Source organism: Aphelocoma coerulescens, chromosome 20 (genome assembly GCF_041296385.1).
Source record: "Aphelocoma coerulescens isolate FSJ_1873_10779 chromosome 20, UR_Acoe_1.0, whole genome shotgun sequence".
Taxonomy (NCBI): domain Eukaryota; kingdom Metazoa; phylum Chordata; class Aves; order Passeriformes; family Corvidae; genus Aphelocoma; species Aphelocoma coerulescens.
Window position 1 is genome coordinate 4969078 of NC_091033.1, and position 18614 is coordinate 4987691.

At 49.4% G+C, this 18614-nt stretch overlaps 1 long non-coding RNA gene across 1 annotated transcript; it reads right to left on the bottom strand.

Annotated features, from left to right (window-relative positions):
• Nucleotides 1-7496: 7496 nt before the first annotated feature.
• On the bottom strand, nt 7497-15072 carry LOC138121005 (uncharacterized). Its single transcript, XR_011156035.1, has 2 exons — nt 14882-15072; nt 7497-9051 (listed from the first exon to the last, which is right to left on the bottom strand). It is a non-coding gene; the product is annotated as an uncharacterized lncRNA (long non-coding RNA).
• Between the last annotated feature and the right edge of the window lie 3542 nt (nt 15073-18614).

Sequence of the window (18614 nt, forward strand, 5' to 3'; positions counted from 1 at the left end):
ACCTGCCCACATCCACTGCCTGCAGAACATGGGCAGCATCCCCAAGTGTCCCACGCCAGCAGCACAAGTTGTGACCCCTCAGTAGAGGATGAGCTGTGCCTGAGCTCCCAGCACAGAAACACACCCAAACCCTGCTCTGTACCACAGAAGAGCCCCAGGCCAAGCCCCACGGAGGAAAAGCCTCACACTGATACCGAGTCTGTCTCACACAAGTTGTACCAAACCATGGTTTGTGGGCTCTTCTGGACTGAAGGATTCGTCCTGGGGATGTGCAGTTAAGAGTCCCCCTGCAACTGAGGGCAATTTGAGTGCAAAAGAAAACCTTTCTTTAAGGAAGCATCGACCTTTCTGAAGTTTGCAGGACAACTTATCCCCATTTCTGGGCAGGACAGGGGGATCTCCCTGTGTCTGAGTGCCAAATAAAGGCTGTGATCACTGCCCCCTAAAGGGACACCTCCCATTAACAAACCTTATTTTAACTGCGTTTGAATTCCAGGACAGCAGCCCCCAGGCACCTGAACACCAGGTTCTCCTTGTGCAGAGTCCTTTCAGCAATCCTTCCCAGAGCTCTAACTCACAGATCTATTTCCCCACTCCCACACACACCCTGATGATGTGCATGAGCAGCACATAACTCCTCTGGCACCAACAGGTGTTTATGTTTGCCTCCTCCGTCTGGGCCACATGCAAACACCCTGCACATGCCCAGGGGAGCTGCAGGAGCAGTTTGGTCTCTGTTCCTGGCCCTATCATGCACCAATGGGAATCACAGTGTAAGGCAGCGCTCCTGGGGCCTCTTAAGCACATATGGGAAGAAATTTCCCTCACATCAGCTTGATATCAAAGGCCAAAGGATAGTGACGCCATGCCCAGCTGCCAGCTGGGGGTTAAAGCCTCAAATTTAATGCTGAAGATCCTTTTGCGTGAGGATCTGGGCTTAAACTCAGTTCTGACTTCATCACACGCATGGGTGGGGACAGCACAGTTTATCTCAATCCCCGCCTGCTTCTCAGGGCTGGACACCAGCAGAAGGTGTCGGACAGGTGGGGTTCCTGTTCTTTTGCAGGTGTTTTTCTTTTGTAAACCACAAAAGCCAAGTGAGTGACAAGGAGTAGGTGATACAGAAAAGCTTTAATCAGTAATGCCAACAAATGCTTCATATCATCCAATATGCTGAGTGACAGCAGCCCTTTCACAGATCCTGATGTCTTAATTGCAGCTGCTCTGTGCCAGCAGCATTCAAACTTCTCTCAGCGTGCCCAGGAGCCAGCACTGAAGCACCAAAGGAAATCTGCTGTGAAAAATCTACAAGAAACCCAGGAGATGAAGCCACACCAGGGTCACGACAGACACAGAGCCAGAATTCCATGTCCCTGAGCACCCCGCTCAGTGAAGCCTTCATCAGGCTACAGGGCCTTATACAGGAAAAATATGGCTCTTATTTGCCTTATAAATAGATTGCAGTTGTGTCCATTACCCGGGCTTGCATCTCTGTTCAGCCGTGGCACATTAAATGCAAATAAAAGAGGAGTTAAGTTGCATTTAGCCCCACACTGTAGGAAGCTTGTGCTGCTGAGGGGCTCGCAGAGGCATTTCCCAGGAAGGGAGCCAGAGCCCCCTGACAGCCCTCCGTGTTAATTGCTAACTGCTCCTGCAGAGCTCGCAGGGCTTTTCCTCCTTTCCCTTTGTTTTTGAAGCTATGAAAAGGCGTGTGAATAACTACTTCCCACATTAGCAAGCACGCCACAGAGCCAGTGCTGTCCACTGTTTTTTATGTTTTCTTATTTACAGCTGAAAAATTAAACAAGAATATTAGCTATTAGCAGTAGCCCTTTACAACATGCTGAACAAAGCTATTTTACATTTCCAGCAGCAGCAGAGGAACATGAGATTTTAAGAGATTTTGCTGCTGACAGGCAGAAAAGTAATGCCCAGAGGTGGGAAGGTCTGTGGTGCAGCAGACCTGGAGGAAGAGGGTCTGAGATATGGATGAATCTCTGCCACAATGGCAAAAAATGTAGAAAGTGATGTTGGGGCATCCATAGTGAGTGACTGTGAACCCAGTGGTCCTCAGCACCTTTAATAGCAAGGCAAAAACTTTGGGCAGTCTGAGACACTTTCAGCCTTTGCTGCTGTCCATCCCAGGTCTCATTAAGGCTGGGGAGTATTTGGGGCTGATAATGATGGCGGTAGAAGCTGGACACTAAAGGTGTTCCTAATGTTCCTAATGCAGGCCATCCTGCATTAATGGCTCCAAACCAACAGAGAGCAGGGTTAGATGGGATATGGAAGATGGAAGAAACTCTTCCCTGTGAGGGTGGGGAGGCCCTGGCACAGGGTGCCCAGAGAAGCTGTGACTGCCCCTGGATCCCTGGAAGTGTCCCAGTCCAGGGTGTCCAGCAGGACTTGAAAACAGAACAGAAAGATTTTCAAGTGCTTCTGCTTCTTTCCTCTGTAGTCTGTGCTCATTCTATCCTGCAGTTATTTTTAATTATAATTAATTCCAAAAATAATTTCTGAGACACTTCTCCTCTGCCCTCTGCCACAATTCCCCAGCCTGTGCCTTGCTGGGGAGCAGCAGCAGCAGCTGGTCCTGGAGCAGACCTGCCTGGCTCTCTCTGCAGGGCCACACACCCACCACCCCCGTGCTGGCCAGGCTTCTTTTAAACACAATTATTCAAAGGAAACTTTGGCTTTGCAGCCAAAGGCACAGAGGCAGCGAGAGGATCCAGCAGCCGAAGCAAAGGGCACACATTACTCCTCGTTATTTCATTTGTGATTCAAGGATCTGCATATTTGTCAGAAGCCTTTTCCCCTGCCCTCTTCTCCTGCCAGCCCTTCGATCACCAGCCCATAACCCCTGGTGCTGATGCAAAGCTCATCCGAGCCGGGATCCCCCAGGCCAGCAGGGCTGGAGCAGCGTGGAGGAGGTTCAAAGCCACCCTGGCAGATGGCACCTCCCCACACTCCAGAGGAGACCCCACACTTCCCCACCACATCCCCATGAAATAGGAAAGGAAAACCTCCCACAGTTTGCTGGCAGGGCACCCAGCCCAGGAACAAACCTGCCCTGCCACGGGCACAGGGACAGGGCAGCCAAGGCTCCTGCTTGCCTCTCAAGGGCTCTGCCTGAGACCAAAGAGAGAACTCAGCTAAAAATTTTAAATATCCAGATTTTTGGATACAACAGCACCCTCCACTTTTAGATTTAGGCTTCTCAGCTCTGAGGAAATAAGAACACTGTGATGTTCCATAATTTTTTCAATATTAATTTCCCAGATTATTACAGAATCAGGAAGATTTGCTTTCAAATGCTAATGTTTTTCCTTTTCTTTTTTTTTTTCCTGAAAGCACAGTCCTCGGAGCTGGCTGGCTCTGACTGTTAGAAGGCTTTGTTTTAAAATTAAACTTCCCTTCATAGAAATTTCAATAGCTACAAAATTTCCATGGCTTAGGTGAGCAAAGATGACCTCAAAGCTAAGCTGGGCTTTGCTTTGTGCACCCAAAGAGGCAAGAAATAGCCTGGAACTAAACTCAGGGAATGGAAAGCAGGATGGTTGTGTCTGGCAGTGCTAAAAATGCAAAGGCACCAGGAGGGCACCTCCTGCATAACTCATCTGCCTTTGAGCAGCAGCTCAGTGAGAGGAGCTGCACAGAGCCAGGGCCAGAAGTGAAGCCAGCTCACTGAGGAGCCAAAAAGGAGCAAGTTGGGCAAAGAAAAGAAAATATATGAGTAGTCTCAAGCGTCCCAACGTGCTTTCCTGTTTTACCCAATAACAAAGGGATAACTTGGAAGGGTGACCAAGGTCCTTCCTACCTGGCAGCTCTCCCAGCACACAGGTCACACAACCAGCAATATTCTCAGGTTTCAATTTTCCCTCAGGCTGTTTGAACCTAGCAGAGGCACCTGTAGGTTCTGGGATAACATCTGCTCTGCCCAAAGGAAGATGGTGGAAAACTAAAATCACACCAACTGCTCCAGAGGCAGGGTGGGAGCTGAGTCCCAGCTTTGGGCAACTGGGCTCAGCTTTGCTACAGGTTGTGTGAGCAGCCTTCAGCAAATCATCTCATTTTTCTGCACCCCATTCACTGTCTGTAAAGGGCAGATAATCACATTTACCTACCAGCATGAAGACACAAAACCAGTGAGGAAATAGCATAATCAGGCATTCAGAGATACCTTAGAGACACGGATTCTACTAAATAGTTTTTAAAAGCAGTCTGTGCTGAGACCTCTCATCAGCAAAAAGACTGAGCTCAGCAATGACCAACCCCAACTCCCAGACAAACACACAGGGACACTGTTTCCTGTGTTTAAGAAATGCTGAGAGCATGCCAGTGAGTTTCCAAAAAAACCCAGTGTTCAGGGTCATTTTAGTGTTGCTTACTCCAAGACACACAAACAGCTTAAAGAACAAGGCCCATAACCCACACTTCTGGCCTTTTCTTGCTACTCTTCACAAAATTAACTCAAAAAAGCCTCATCTCTGCTTGCCCTTGGCACATTCCCTCCAGATACATTTTACTGCCCAAAGCGCAGCAACTCCTTTTTTTTGCTGGGTTTGCAGTCAGTGGACACCCAGAATAAACAAGCACCATTTTATTTATGTTTTTAATACCAACCAGGAGCTACAAGGTGCTGGGTGGTGCTGCAAGGAAATCCCACAGAACATCTGTTTTTACTCCAGGGACTGAGGGAGACTCTTCCTCTCAAGGCCCCCCTGCAAGCCTGACTCAGAGCAGGCTGCAGCATGAACCTGGCCCAGCAGCAGCATCAATACATTGGTGATTTCTGTCCCCATTTCAGTAGGGGGATTTGGGGGTTCCCATACATCCTGCACCCCCTCCTGCTGCCAGGCAGAGGAAGGGGAAGGCATTTATTAGCTGTGCATGTCCCACAGATAATAAATAAGCAAATAATAAACAAGCAAATGGGGATAGTCACACTGACAACTTGGCAGCTTACACCAGCACACAGTGCCTGGCATGGCGAAGAAGAAATAATTTATATTTAAAAAGCAATAATTTCTCTGCTGCTGTCGGTTCAGTAGAAATCCATTGTACAGAACCCATAATTACAAGTATGGGGCCATCATAAGTCAATTTATTTCCTTTTTTCCTCCTTCCCAGTGGAGCTCTAAGGGAAGGCACATTTCTCTAGAGAACCCAGTGCATTTCAGTGACACTTGCCCCATTGCATGAAATAAAGCACACCCCCTCTCTTTCCACAGCCCTGCATGGAGCCCAAAGCTTGCACTACAGTCAATTCACAGATCAGGGATCACTTCTAATGGAGACAGCATGACAAAATTCATTTAATATTCTCCTTGGATTCAAAATAATAATATTGTCAACTAAATAAAAGGCAAGCACTCATTTGTATGTAAAACAGTTGGTTATATCAGGCCTATTTATGTCTGCTCTGCCTTCCAGCTACAAAGATTTATGACTGAACACCCAAGGGACCTTTATATATCTATCCAAATTCATGCACTTTTTTCATTAACCTGTGTACTGGCATCTTGTACAGCTTGGCATGAAACAATAATATGGATTTTTTTTCCTTTATATTTAGGCACAGGAAGAAAAAGTTCCTGCCAATAACAGCAACAATGAATAAACTCTCTCTGGGCTGGTTTGTCACACGTAAATGCAGGTCTGTATTTAAATGTACATAGATGTGGTGTGTAAATGTGCACAGACATTATGGACACAGGTGTCTGTACACACACAGAGGGGGGTTCTGCTCCTCCCTCTGCCTGTTCTTTTCCATCTCCCATTTCAATTCTACCCCAGCCTCCCCACCTTCTTGCAATGCCAGGCTTGTTCTTTCATTATCTCCCTGGTGACAGGACAGAAACAGCTGCAATAAATTACTCAGTGTGCTTTTTTTTTCCCCCATTAAATATATTTTTAAAAGTGAAAGTTTGAAAGACAGGAGTGTGTTTGTATAGAGGCAAAACAAGCACCTTTATAACCCCTGGAAAATTACTGCTGGATGAAGGAGGTGAAAATTGGGAGGATATGGAACAAAACCCAGCTGCTGTTCAGACTAATGATACCAAAGTTTCTTAATTTGATCATTTGGGTTTTTTTCCTAATTGTTTTGGTTAGGCTGACTATAGCATTTCCTTTGTTTAAGTTTTCAGCCCACCAAAAATAGACTTCACCTCTCACATCCCTGGCAGCTGCCTGAGCCCTAAGGAGGAGCTTGGCCCCAATCCTATTTTGTATTTTGGTGATGGGAAGGGCAAGACCCAGGTGCAGGAGGGGTTGAGCTGGCTGCTGCAGGGATGCTGGAGATATCAGGAATCTCTTCGAGGGAGTGGGATGGGAGCAGAATTAATCCTCTGCTCCCTGCTCACAACACCATTAAGTCACTGCAATCCACCTCTAGAAAATGCCACTCATCTGGCAAAGCTGCTTTTTGAGGTGCCAGCAGAGCAACCAGGATCACCACACAGCAAATGCCTCCTGCAGCCCCGTGACTTCCCTGCCTCATCCGAAATCTGCCCATCACAGCCAGCCACCGCCACTTGCCCCATCCCTGCTCCTTGCTGGTACCTCACAGACACCACTGAGGTGCTGCAGGGAATTTCCTACTCCATGTGGGATTTTTTGTGATGGAAACTGAGCATTCTGCCTTCCCTTGCAGGAGGCTGGGAGAACAGTCAACATTTTGAAGGCAGCAAGGAACATCCAGGAGACATCTGTAACTCAGATCCTCATGTAAAACAAATTCTGGTAAAGTTCAACTTTTCTGCTTAACCAAACAAAAAAAAAAAAAAAAAAAAAAAAAAAAAAAAGCCCTACATCATCCTCAGGAGAGTCTTATTCCTCTTTCTTTTCCACTAAGAACTGCCAGTGTTTGTTCTTTGAGGCTTGGCAGGGAGGCAGGTGGAAGAGGTTGAGGTTTTTCTGGAACAGCAGCTCATCCAAAGAGCATTTGTAACCCAGCCATCCTCAGACCTGGACTTCCACCTACCACAAATGCACTAAGAGGGCTGCTGCTGAGGTAGCATTACCCAATTACTGTCACCCAAACCAGTCCCTCCCCTTTCCAGCAGCATCCAGGAGGCATTACACCTGCCTGAAGCACTTGTCATTGAGGTGACAGGCTTCTTCCCCACCCTCTGCCTCTTCCCAGGCATAATTGAGCCCCTTAAGTAAGCAGTAAAGCAAACACAGGAGCCAGGTGGAAAAGCTCAAGAACAAGTCTTTGGAGTTCTATACTCAAGTACTGTATTTTTTATGTTTAATAACACAGGCTGAGGCAGAGCAATCCATCTCAAGAGGAAAGAGCAGCCTTCCCAGGTGTAGCTATGTCTACGTGGTACTTGCTCTCAGGCCTGAAAATTTCAGAGTATCTTCAGTTTTTTTCTAAAAGTGGCTCTTTAAGTACAATTTTCAGCTGGGCTTCATCCCATGCTCCTGCTGCATGGGTGCAGCCTATCCACAACCTGCTACCTGCAGGGGAATAAAGATGGGAACCAGCATCTGGATATGAGAGCACAGCAGGGTCAGACAATTAAGATGGGCCACTCAGGTGTCCAGAAAAAGGTCTTCCCACCCCCACAGAGTTTCCTTGTACTCTGGCTACAGGGTTCAGGCCCTGACCTCCATCTGTGCCTTTAAGAAGTGTTCCTAGGACCCACATCAGGTGCTCAGTGTGTTGGATATTTTAATGGATCCAAGCAGCTCCCACAGAGTCTGTCCCAGGTTAAAGAGCAGTGTGGAGAAACCTCACTCTTATGCTCTGTCCCATCAGCCTGACCCTCCTCTTCTTGTGGGGAAGGTTTTGGTCCAGATCTCATCCAAAAAGCATCTCAGCAATCAGCAGGACATGGCACTGCTTTTTGAGAGGTGTCTGTGTATCCTCTGTTAATCAGGCTATTGCCCAGAAGGCCTGGGAACCCTTTTTGGTCCCAAAAATTATTTATTACTTCTTTCCTTGATGCAATTCCCTGCTCTGCACGCTGTCAATGGCTCTATTCCCCATCCGTCATGGAATATGATATTTTGAACACTAACTCTCAGAGACAAAATTTAGACCTCCAGGGGAAACTTCATCCTCAATTTAAATATTCATTACACAGCAAACCTGCACCTCTGCTGTCCTGGGCTGGGCTGGTGCTGTGGCTGACTCACAGATTTCCTGCTCTGGAAAACCCCTACTTTGTCACTAGGACAGCTGTGAAAAAGTCAGCGTTGGAGTCCCTCCGGCAGCCAGCACAGGCTGTCAGTGTGTGCAGCAGCAGAGGGTGACAACATTCCACCCCTGGAGGGAGCTTGGCTGTCCATCCCAGGATGGCTCCTCACTTGATGGATCCCTCTCTCTTTCCAAGGAGAAGACAGGGCTGCAACTGGGGAGCCTCTGCTTTGGTCCCTGACTCTGGTCCTGAGACCACAGGCAGAAAACCCCCCACGACATTCCTATTTCCTGCCCTCTGTCCAGTCACTCACTCGGATTCCAAGCCATCAAGGTAAGAAATGTCCCCTTTCTTTGCAGGCAGCCTGACACGAGGGACCCATCTCATTTTCACCTTGGGGCAGGCTTTGCTGAGACAGGCAGCTACTCCCGGGAGGACACACAAAGTATTAAGCACAGGGAGCATTCACTCCCGTGAGATTGGATGGTTGGGAAGGCAGGCAGCAGCCAGTGAAGCATCGCTCACCAGGCTTTCCTCACAGAAACAGTGCCAAGGGCAGCACAGGTCCCTGTCCATCAGGAGAAGCAAGTCCTGCTGCCCCAGAGGCTCTCACCAGTGGTGAGGGGAAGGACCCAGCCCGTGAGGCACACAAGGAAGTGTCCCCATCCAACAAAACACAGGGATAGCATTCTACAAGTCACATTTACAGCCTTCCTTGTTGCTCCTCATGTACAAAACACCTCCGAGGCTTGGTAACAAATGTGCCACGCTCTTCTCTGGTGCAGCTTCCCAGGTACACTGAAAACGGTGATGTTCATGACTAAATGGATGGAAGAGCTGCAGAACATGATGCCAGCTTGCTAAGAACCTCATCCCAGAGTTACACACACAATTATTCTCCCTACAAAAAAAAAAAAAAAATCAAAGGTGATCCATCAATTACTGTCTTTTTACCCAGCCACTTTTCCATTATTTTGTAATTTTTAAAGTGTTATATGAATTAACTAAACAGAATTTACAGCACACACATTGATTTTCCATTTATCTTGTTTTAGCTGAGTCTGAAAAAAGTCAAACTATTTTTTCTTCTGCCACAAGTCAAGCACATGCAGTCATTTGCAGCACAGCTGAGCTCTTTATAGGGCACCTGCTGGCCACCAGTGGCTCCCAAACCTATAGCAAAAGAGGTTTTTAATACTTGATATCCAGCAAGGTCAGGTTTGATGGGGCCCTGAGCAACCTGGTCTGATGAATGGCACCCCTGCCCATGGCAAAGAGGTTGGAATAAGATATTTAAGGTCCCTTCAAACCCAATCCATTCTAGGATTCTGTGATATGTGACTGTATCCATTGAAAACACTGGAAATGCACATTAAAAAACACATTTCTCAAATGTAGATACATAAACACTGTCATCTGTGTATGCCCTTTCAAAGGAGAGCAACATTTTGGGTGGGGAGTAAAGGGAAGTGTTCAAAGGCAGGGATTACAAGGAGGGGCCTGGCTTTCTCCTGGGCATTTCTTGTAATGACCATTCCTGGACATTCCTGGGGTGTGGGACAGGCACCCACAGCCCCACAGTGATGCTCTGCACCTCCCATACCATCACAACAAATCATCTCCTCCCCTCACCAAGCACTTGGAGGTTTCCAGATAAAAAGCCATTAAGGAGGAAAATGCATACTCAAACACATGATTTGCACACACAAGCAACTCAGCGTATCTGGCACTAATACATAAATACTTCAAAATGGCCAGGGACAAATGAGACAGAAACAACACAAAAACCTGCTGCTCTTGAAGCTTCCCAAAGTTCCCTGCTTCCTCCCCAGTGCCATCAGACAGCCTGGGACACAGCTGTGCCACTGCAGATGGGAGATGCCATCACTTGGGGACATAAGAGGTTGGGGTCAGACTGAGCACGCTCTCAGTGACCTCCCAAGCACTGCCTGTGCCAGCCAGGCAGCGTGCTGGGTTTGACTGGGATAGGGGTTATTTCCTTCCCAGTAGCTGCCGTGGGTCTGGTTTGGGTAACACAGGGATGTGTGAGTCGCTGCTGAGCAGGGCTCGTACAGCCAAGGCCCCACCCCGCCACTGAGGGGGTCAGGGTGCACAAAAAGCTGGAAGGGACCAAAGGGACATCCCATGTCATATGGCATCATGCTCAGCATGTAAAGCTGGGGAGAAGGAGGAAAGGAGAACATTTGGAATGTCGACGTTTGTCTTGCCAAGTCCATTATATGTGACAGAGCCCTGCTGTCCTGGGGGTGGCTGAACACCTGCCTGCTCATGGAAAGTGGGGGGTTAACTCCTTGTTGGCTTTGTTTGTGGGCACAGCTTTTGCCTCCCCTGTGTTATGCTGTCTTCATCTCAGCCCATGAGGCTTTTTCACTTTTGCCCTCCCAATTCTTCTCTCCCCCACCCCACTGGAGAGAAGTGGGAAAAGAGCTGAGGGGGAGCTGAGCTGGAGTTCAGTCACAACAGTCATTTAATAGTGAGTGAGGCTGAAAAAGAATTGCATCAGTCCCCAAACATTTTTTTTTTCCAAAAGTTACAATTTTTCTGTGCATTGGTTTCCTGGGGTGCAATGTGCTGCCCCAGGCAGAGCTTGCATTGAGCCCTTTAAGGGTCCCTCACCAAGTCCCACCTGAGCAAGCCCAGCACGGAGGGGACTGAGGGGCACCTGAGCTTCCTCAGTGCCCCAGCAGTGACACTCCAGCCTGAGGAAATCGGGGAGGCTGCAGGTGCCAGCCATCCCTGTGCCCACGCTGACAGTCCCACAGCGGTCGGTGCAGTGATGATCCTGCCCTGCAGAGAGCTGCAAGCACACCTCCAGAATGGCACAGGTGGGTATTAAATGCTCTTTCTTGCACTCCTACTGTTCCACACCATCATTAGGATGAATGGGGGCACTGGGAGAAAGTCAGGGAAGGTTGTGTCTTTTCGCTCCCCTGTGTGCTGAAGATTAATTTAGAACACATTAATTACATTTGGATATGCCTGAAAGCCAGCAGAGCAGTAAGAGTCCTGGAGGTAATTGAGTACTGCAACAAGAAAGTTATTTTGGCAGGATTTTCTTTGCAGAGTGGGGCAAAGCAGGAGATGGGAAGAGGAGTAGAGCACAGAGCATCCTTCCTGGACACTGCAGCATCAGCAGCACATCCCCGTGGGACTCAGCTGCTGCAGCACAGGGACCCATCCAGGCCAGAGCAGTGATCTGCCTCCTGAAGGGCTGGCAGGAGTGTGCTGAGGAGGATATTCAAGGCATTCAAGTACATGAGTGTCCTTCTTGGTACTCAGGTCTCTGTCCAAACACACATCCCTCATACAATTGCTCTCCTTATTCCTGCTTCCTCTTCTCCTTCAAAGGATTCTGACATCAAGAAATCCTGGTGAAAAACTTTCTCAAGGCCAGAAGAGGCTAAAACTAGTCAGGTTTACATCTGTGTCACATCTGTGTCCTTTCACAGGAGGTCACATCTGTGTCCTTTCAAAGCACTTCATCTTCCCACTCACCTTTATCCATCTCCCCCATCCCTTCCACATACACCCAGCCCTCCAACACTTGTCTTGGAGCAGAGGCATTTGACAGGAGAATGAACCAGATTTTGGATCTCTATCCCCCAGGTGTTTTTCCCCCACACACACCTCCAGCACTCATCTCACAGGCCTGGTGCATTTGAAACAAAAACAAATTAAAAATGAAGTCTCTGCTCTCACCACATCCAGAGAGTCAAAACAAAACTGGAGCTTTAGACCTGAGGAAGTGCCCTTTGCACCACCGCCCCAGCTCCAGAAGCGTGGTGGAAACTTGTGGTTGAGGTATTTTATGTAAATACTCCAAAGTGGGGAATATTTTGGAGGGAATAAAAATTTCCTTCTCCCTACCCACGACACGAGGAGCCTGCTCTCCAGACAGAAACACTTTGTGCTCAGCACCTACTTAGTCCCTTCCTGAGCTGCTCCAGTTTTCCCAAAATTCTCTTAAATTTCGTACAAAAGAAGAAGTGTGAACTCTCTCCCCCCATTTTTTGACCTACATTCATTTATCAAATTGTGGCTAAAAATAGCGCCAACTATGCAGAAATGTTTTAAACTGGTTTTTTTGCACTTTCTCTCTTTTGCCATCTATTTTAAGGCTGCTCTAGCACTTTTCAAAACACAACAAATGAGGGGTATGTGGTGGGCGGAAGGGAACATTGCCATCCCATCAGTGGGGCCACAGATGCTCCTCCAGCTCAGAGGCAGAACCCAAGAAAGAATTGGATCAACAGAACTTCTGCTCATATCCCTGAGACTGGCTTGTGGTGAACACCTGCAGTGTGGAAGGGCTCAGTGGTTCAGGAGGTGGCCCTGCTTCTCTCCAGGTTCAGCTTGGGCAGAACCAGCCCTCCAGTCCTACCCCAGGGCAGAACAAGGCTGTGGCCACCTCGGAGTTCCCACGTGGCCACCCTGAGCAAGCAGTTCTCTCTTGCTGTGTCAGAGCACGGAGCTCCCATGGGCAGAGATGGGAGGCAGGAATGCCTCAGGTCACAGCACAAAGCTGCCCTCAGCCCCAACAGCTTCACAGCACCTCCTGAGCTCTCCATGGCAAAACACCTTTCCCAGCATGGAAAGGAATGGAAAAAGCTTTTCCCCCACACTTAGTGCACTTAAGGATGAAGCCTTCATGAGCATTTGTCTGGGTTTCAGGTGAAGGAGGAACCTTTTATGGTGGCTGCCCAGCTCCTGGAGGCCAACCCCACAACACGCTTGCACCCTGTGCATGACTCAGCCTGCCAACCATTTTCTGACAGCACAAACCTGTATTATTTCCACACAGAAAATTAGCATTCTAGGAAAAGCAGAAGCAGGAGAACTGCCACATGCCCTTGCCCAGGGAAGAAAAACCAGGGAGTATTTGGCCAAAGGCTGGAGAGAAACTATTGAAAAAGTGGGTTAAAAACAAGTACTTTGCATGGCAATAGTTACAGACAGGTGCACTTCTGAGTGCAGCAGCTGCTGAGCTGAAGCAGAGGAGCTCTGGTTAGTCCATTACTGCTCTCCCAGCTCCTCTCCCTCCTCACTTGTGCAGCTGTGGCAGGGCACAGGAGGAGGATATCACCTGCAACAGGGCCTGGAGGAGCAATGAAGGCTGGAATGATCTCACACTTGCAGTGCAGCAAAGTGCTGAGTGTTCCTGGGATCACAGCTGTGTGAGGGGACTTCTAACCTTTGCCTTTAGTTTCAGTCTCCTGGCCACTGCTCCAGCTCTCCATCTTCCTTAAGAGCTCTGGGCTGGTCCAGAGGAACAGGGGGAACCTGCCAGCCTGTGGGAAGGAAGGAACTTGCCCTCCAGGCAACCTCGAGGCTGGTTACAAGCACTGGGCAGCACCTTGATGCAGCCACAAAAACCCACAGCAGTTTCATCCCAGAGCAACTCAGCATCCCAGTGAAGAACACCAGGCACCTCCCCTAAAGCCCCAAACCTGCATTACAGAGTGGTTTTAGTCTTGCTGCACACTCATGCCCAGCGGGTTTGATCACAAACACCAAGCTCAGCCCTGCCCATCAAACCTTCATTTCCCTCCTTCTCTCCCAGCCCAGACCTTCTCCAGGCTGGCCAGAACAGCCTCCCAGGCTCTCACAGGTGCCCAGGCAGTGTAGAGAGCAGCACGGTGGTAGCAGATTTTGGTAATTGATGATCAGGCCAGCATGGGAGAGGGGGAATTCAAGTGGATTTCGGTGTCAGCTTTAAGCTGATAACAGCAACTGTGGGCATCACTGAGAGCAACAGGAAGGAGAACCATGCCTGTGAACAGGAGAGAGGGGCTGAGGGGCAGCAGCCCAAATGCCTGCCCAGGGACCATGTCCAGCCCTTCCTTCACACTCAACCTGACTGAGATCTGCCCAAGCAGCTTGCCTGAACCTCCTCCTTCAGGTCACAGCCCACCTCCACAAGAGCAGGCAGGCCCAGTGCTCCCAGTGCCCACAGCCATTCCTCCACAGCTTGAGCCTCTTGCACTCACCCTGGAGCTCAAATTCAATGCTGCCAGGTGCCAGGGGAGAGCTGAGGGGGACTGGAGCACCCTGCCAGAGCAGTCTCCTGCATACTATTATAATATTTATTTAAGGAAACCAACCTTTTCACTTCTCAGCAGGCAGCATCTCATTAAATGTGTTGGGTTACTGGCTGCACCAAGCAGCTGCTGAAGTGTTAGAGTTTCTTGTCACCTTATTACAATCCACTGCCAGCTGCTTCCAGCATGCCTTCCCTCCCCTCAGCCTTATTTTTGCACTCCATGTTCCCCAGTTCTTGCACCCCTCCCTCCATACCCCATCAGAACACACCACAGGCAGCCTCTCCTGCTTTAAAACCCTGCCAGCAGCTGGGAGCAGAGTGGGATCTTGCTCTGAGACCTGAAAATCAGCTCCTAAATCTTGCAGCAGCCTGGCCAACTTCCAGCTCCCACAGAGCGTGGTCTGCACAGCAACAGCAAGTTTTGCTCACCTGGAAATGGTCCTGAGGGCACTGGCAGCTTCCAGAGTTGTGGCATCAACACATGGACCTTGCAACAACCCCTTCCCGCTGTACAAACCCCTGACACATTCTCCCTCCTCAAGTTCTGCACTGACATTTCACAGCTCATCCCTCCATGCAGCAAATAAGAAAGTTTCAGGGAGAAACAAGATCAGCCCTTCCATTATGAAAAGCATTAAGCACAAATAAAATGAAACAAGAGCTGACCTACCTGGAGATAAAGTGTCGAGAATCAGCAAGGAGAGGCTGCTCTGCCAAGGAAGATGAGCCAGGAGCTCAGTCCCAGAGCAGGGAGAGCCAATTTTGGGGGCAGCCCTGAAGTCAGAGTCAAGGAGCAAGGCCAGATAAGGCACCCACACAGCCCAGCCAAGAGAAAGAAGAAAACTGAGAGCCTGAGCTGAAATACACTCCTGACTAAGGGCTGAAGGTGGGTGGGTGGGTCACCTGGCCCCAGGTGAGGCTGGTGAGGTGTTTAGAGCTTGGACAGGTATGCAGACCTCTAGGAAAGCTCTCCTTCCTGGGGCTTGGCCAGGGTGCCAGAGCCACCATCATGGGAGGCTCCAGGATGACATTAAGCTCCTCTTACACTTTGAGATTTCCTGTGCTTGATCCTTGTGGTTAATTGCACCCCACTCACACTAATTACACCACAAAACTCCAGATTCGGCAGCTGAGGAATTATCAGTGCATTCCCTGAATGAGCTGTCCCTGGAGTCCTGCCTAGGCAGGAGCACATCACTCTGCTGCTCCCCAGCCACTGCTGTCAACCCAGAGCCACCAGTGTGTCCCAGTGTGACCAGTGCTGCTGGTCCAGCATGGGAGGAGCAGAGTGAAGACCCCCATCCACCCTTCCCCATGGCCATCAAGCCTGATTGAAACCTCTCTTTCAACTGAAACCACACATTGCTGACACCTCTCTCCTCTGGACCCTTTTCCTCCAGCAGGTTTGTCCTCATGATGATCATTTCCACTTGTGCCAAACTTCACTCCTTTGTGTTTCTTCTCTCCTTCACTTTCTGGGTCCCATGAAACTAATCCATAATAAGCAGCTGTTGTTTTTCAGGCTGTACATTAGCAACAAAAACAATCTAAACTCTTCTTCCTCCTCTACCACAAAATGAATAAGTAAAAGTAAAAAAAATTAAATCCCCCCAGCACAGAACAAAACAGGAATGGGAATGGCAGGTTTCAGGCAGAGCCAGATAAACCACCCCAGTGTCTCTGGGCTGGGAAATGGGTCAGAAGGGGGATAGGGCTGGAGTTCCCATACTTACACCAACCACGCTCAAAATGATTCTGCAGCTCTTAACGACAGTAGGAGAACGTGAGGATTTGTGCTTAGAGAATTGTTTCCATTAAAACCCTTTGGGTGCTTTTAAGGGCTCTAATTCATTAACCTTTCCTTGGCTGAGACCAGCTAATGGATATCCAGAAATGCAAAAAGCAATTAGACAAATTCATGGGGAAAAAAGTCCATCAATGTTATTAACCACAGCCCCTCAAGGAAGTGCCTGAGCTGCAGGCAGGGAGAGCTGCTGTGGGCTGGGGAGGTGCAGCTGCTGTTTTCCCTGAGTTCTACCCTTTCCCTTGGCAGCTTTTTGGAGATGAGGGTGCTGGGGTAGACAGACCCTTGCTCTGACAGGTAATCACTGTCCCCAAATTAAGCTTTATTGATGGCAAAGCCCAAGGATGGCTGACCTTTCAGATCCCTCACTCTACACAGAAAATATTCAGGTTTTCATTTGGCCACAAGACAACTCCTGTGGAGAGTGAGACTTGTCAGAGAAGGTCACTTTTGGGGTGGCTGGTGCAGCTCCTGCAGCAGCTCAGCAAAGCCTCACATGGGCAGCACATGTGCTCAGCCAGACACAACTGGGACAGAGACCTGCACACTGGGCCTCCTCCTTGATCCCAAAGAAATTCACATCCATAAGGACACAGAAGCACAGGAGTGGTGTGAGCTGGGATGATGCAGGCAATGGTGACAACACTAATGCTGTCTGAGTGAGCTCTCTCTAATGCACAGCCGCTCTCCAAGGACACCCTCCAAAGAGCTGCTCACTCATGGAAATGGGAACAAATGGGAGATGATGAATGTGAACATGAGCCCTCAGCCCTGACCCAGGGAATGAGACAGGATGAGGTGTGGATGAATCCTCTGCTTTTCGAGGAAAGGAGGAACCACCTGCAAATGCACAGCCTGCTCTGCCTGGGACCTGGGGTATGCAAAGAGAGGGGGGAGTGGAAATTAGGGGGATTTCTAGGGTCCTTTATGAGCCCTTTCTGAAGCTTGTCTGCACATGAAAATCTCTGGGGAGAACAAGTTATCATTAAACCAGAGAGTGACCTCCTTCTTCCAGGATGCCCACAGGGGTTTCAGCTGGCTTGGCAGTGCTGCATGGAGCCAGGCTCTGGGTACCACCACACACCCCGCAGGCAACCAGGTCCCTGAGCCCCCAGCCCCCCCAGCTCTCAGACAGAGACAAACAGAGAAGATATAAAAGGAGACACAAACTAGAAGTAACAGCTATCAACAGCCTTTAACAAATAACTTGGGGCTGCAGAGGGTTGTGTTTCCCGGATTTAATGTGCTGTGTACACAGACAATGTGCTGTGAGCCTTCTCCTCTGGCATTCAGTGCAGTGCTGAGGGCATGGCAACCGCAAAAGTGGGAGCCAGTGAGAAATGGAGAGCCCAGTTAAAGGTTCTGGCTGGCACTTGGTTGACCAAATTTGTCAACTCCCTTACACAGTGGGGACAGATTCCTGCCAGGCAGGGCTACCTGATCCAGCTTCCCTGAGGAGAGACTGGCTGGATCCTTCCTGAGAGCTCCTTCACTCTAAATTTCTATATGTTTCCCAGCAGTTTTCAGGTGGTAGTAGCAGATATTCATCTGTTTGATTCAGACCTTCACCCAGAAGGTGAACAGAATAGCAGACACTGACAGATGTGGGTGGGAAACCACAACACTGGCTACCCCAGAAGCCAATCTGCAGGTTGCTAAAAGCTGGTCAGGGGGTGTGGATCTCTGCCAAAGAGTTCCTGGGGCAACCACAAGGATTTCCAGCTGGGAAAGAATTGGCCAAGTCCTTCAGAGAGGTACATCCCTGCAATGCCTGAGGGAGACCAGGTAATCCTGCCAGGGAGGCTGATGGCCACCAAGCTGGGGCTGCAGGAGGTGTCTTCTGGTTGTGTGTGACAGGGACTAGTACAGGAGATCTGTGGGATCATGGAGGGAAAGCTGTGAGGAAGGAGCTGCCCCTGACAGGTGCAGTGGTGGAGGGGTGGGACTGGGGGGAGATGCTGAGCTGCAGCAGGTCCATGGAGTCCGTGGCAGGTGTGTCCCCAGGAGCCACAGCTAGATGGAGGCTTTCACCCAGCAGCTCTGCCCCAGCTGCCTGGACCTGCTGGAGCACAAGGAGGGAGATGTCCACTCTCTCCTCCTGGCTGCTGCTTGGGCAAGGGCTGCAGGGACCAAGAGGTCTTGAAGAGGAAGAGGAGGAGGGCTGATTACAGCACAAAAATAAATTAGAGAGCACTGAAGGGCATTTTCTGAAAGCACTCGTGTCATTATTTAGCAAATGCAGAAGAAATGAAATCAAAGAGACTGAAAGCTCAAATTAAAACAGACTTTGATGTTGAAATGGATTTTTTACAGTTGTAACAAGAAGGCTCTTGGGAAAGGGGTACATGGCAGTGTCAGGCTCTGCTGGCCCTTCCCTGGTCAGGACCTGTGCCCCCAGCAGCAGTTCTCCTCTCATCCCTGCCCGGCTCGGGCAGGCAGGGGACAGGGTCACAGTGCTGCTGCTGCTGCTGCAAAGGGCTCCAGCTTTGCTCAGAGCTCACTGTCAAAGTTCTTCACATGGTGGCTCAGCTCTGCTGCATCTTCATTGTTGTTTTCCCCTCTTCCTTCCCCCTTCCCCACCCTACACCTACCCATATCA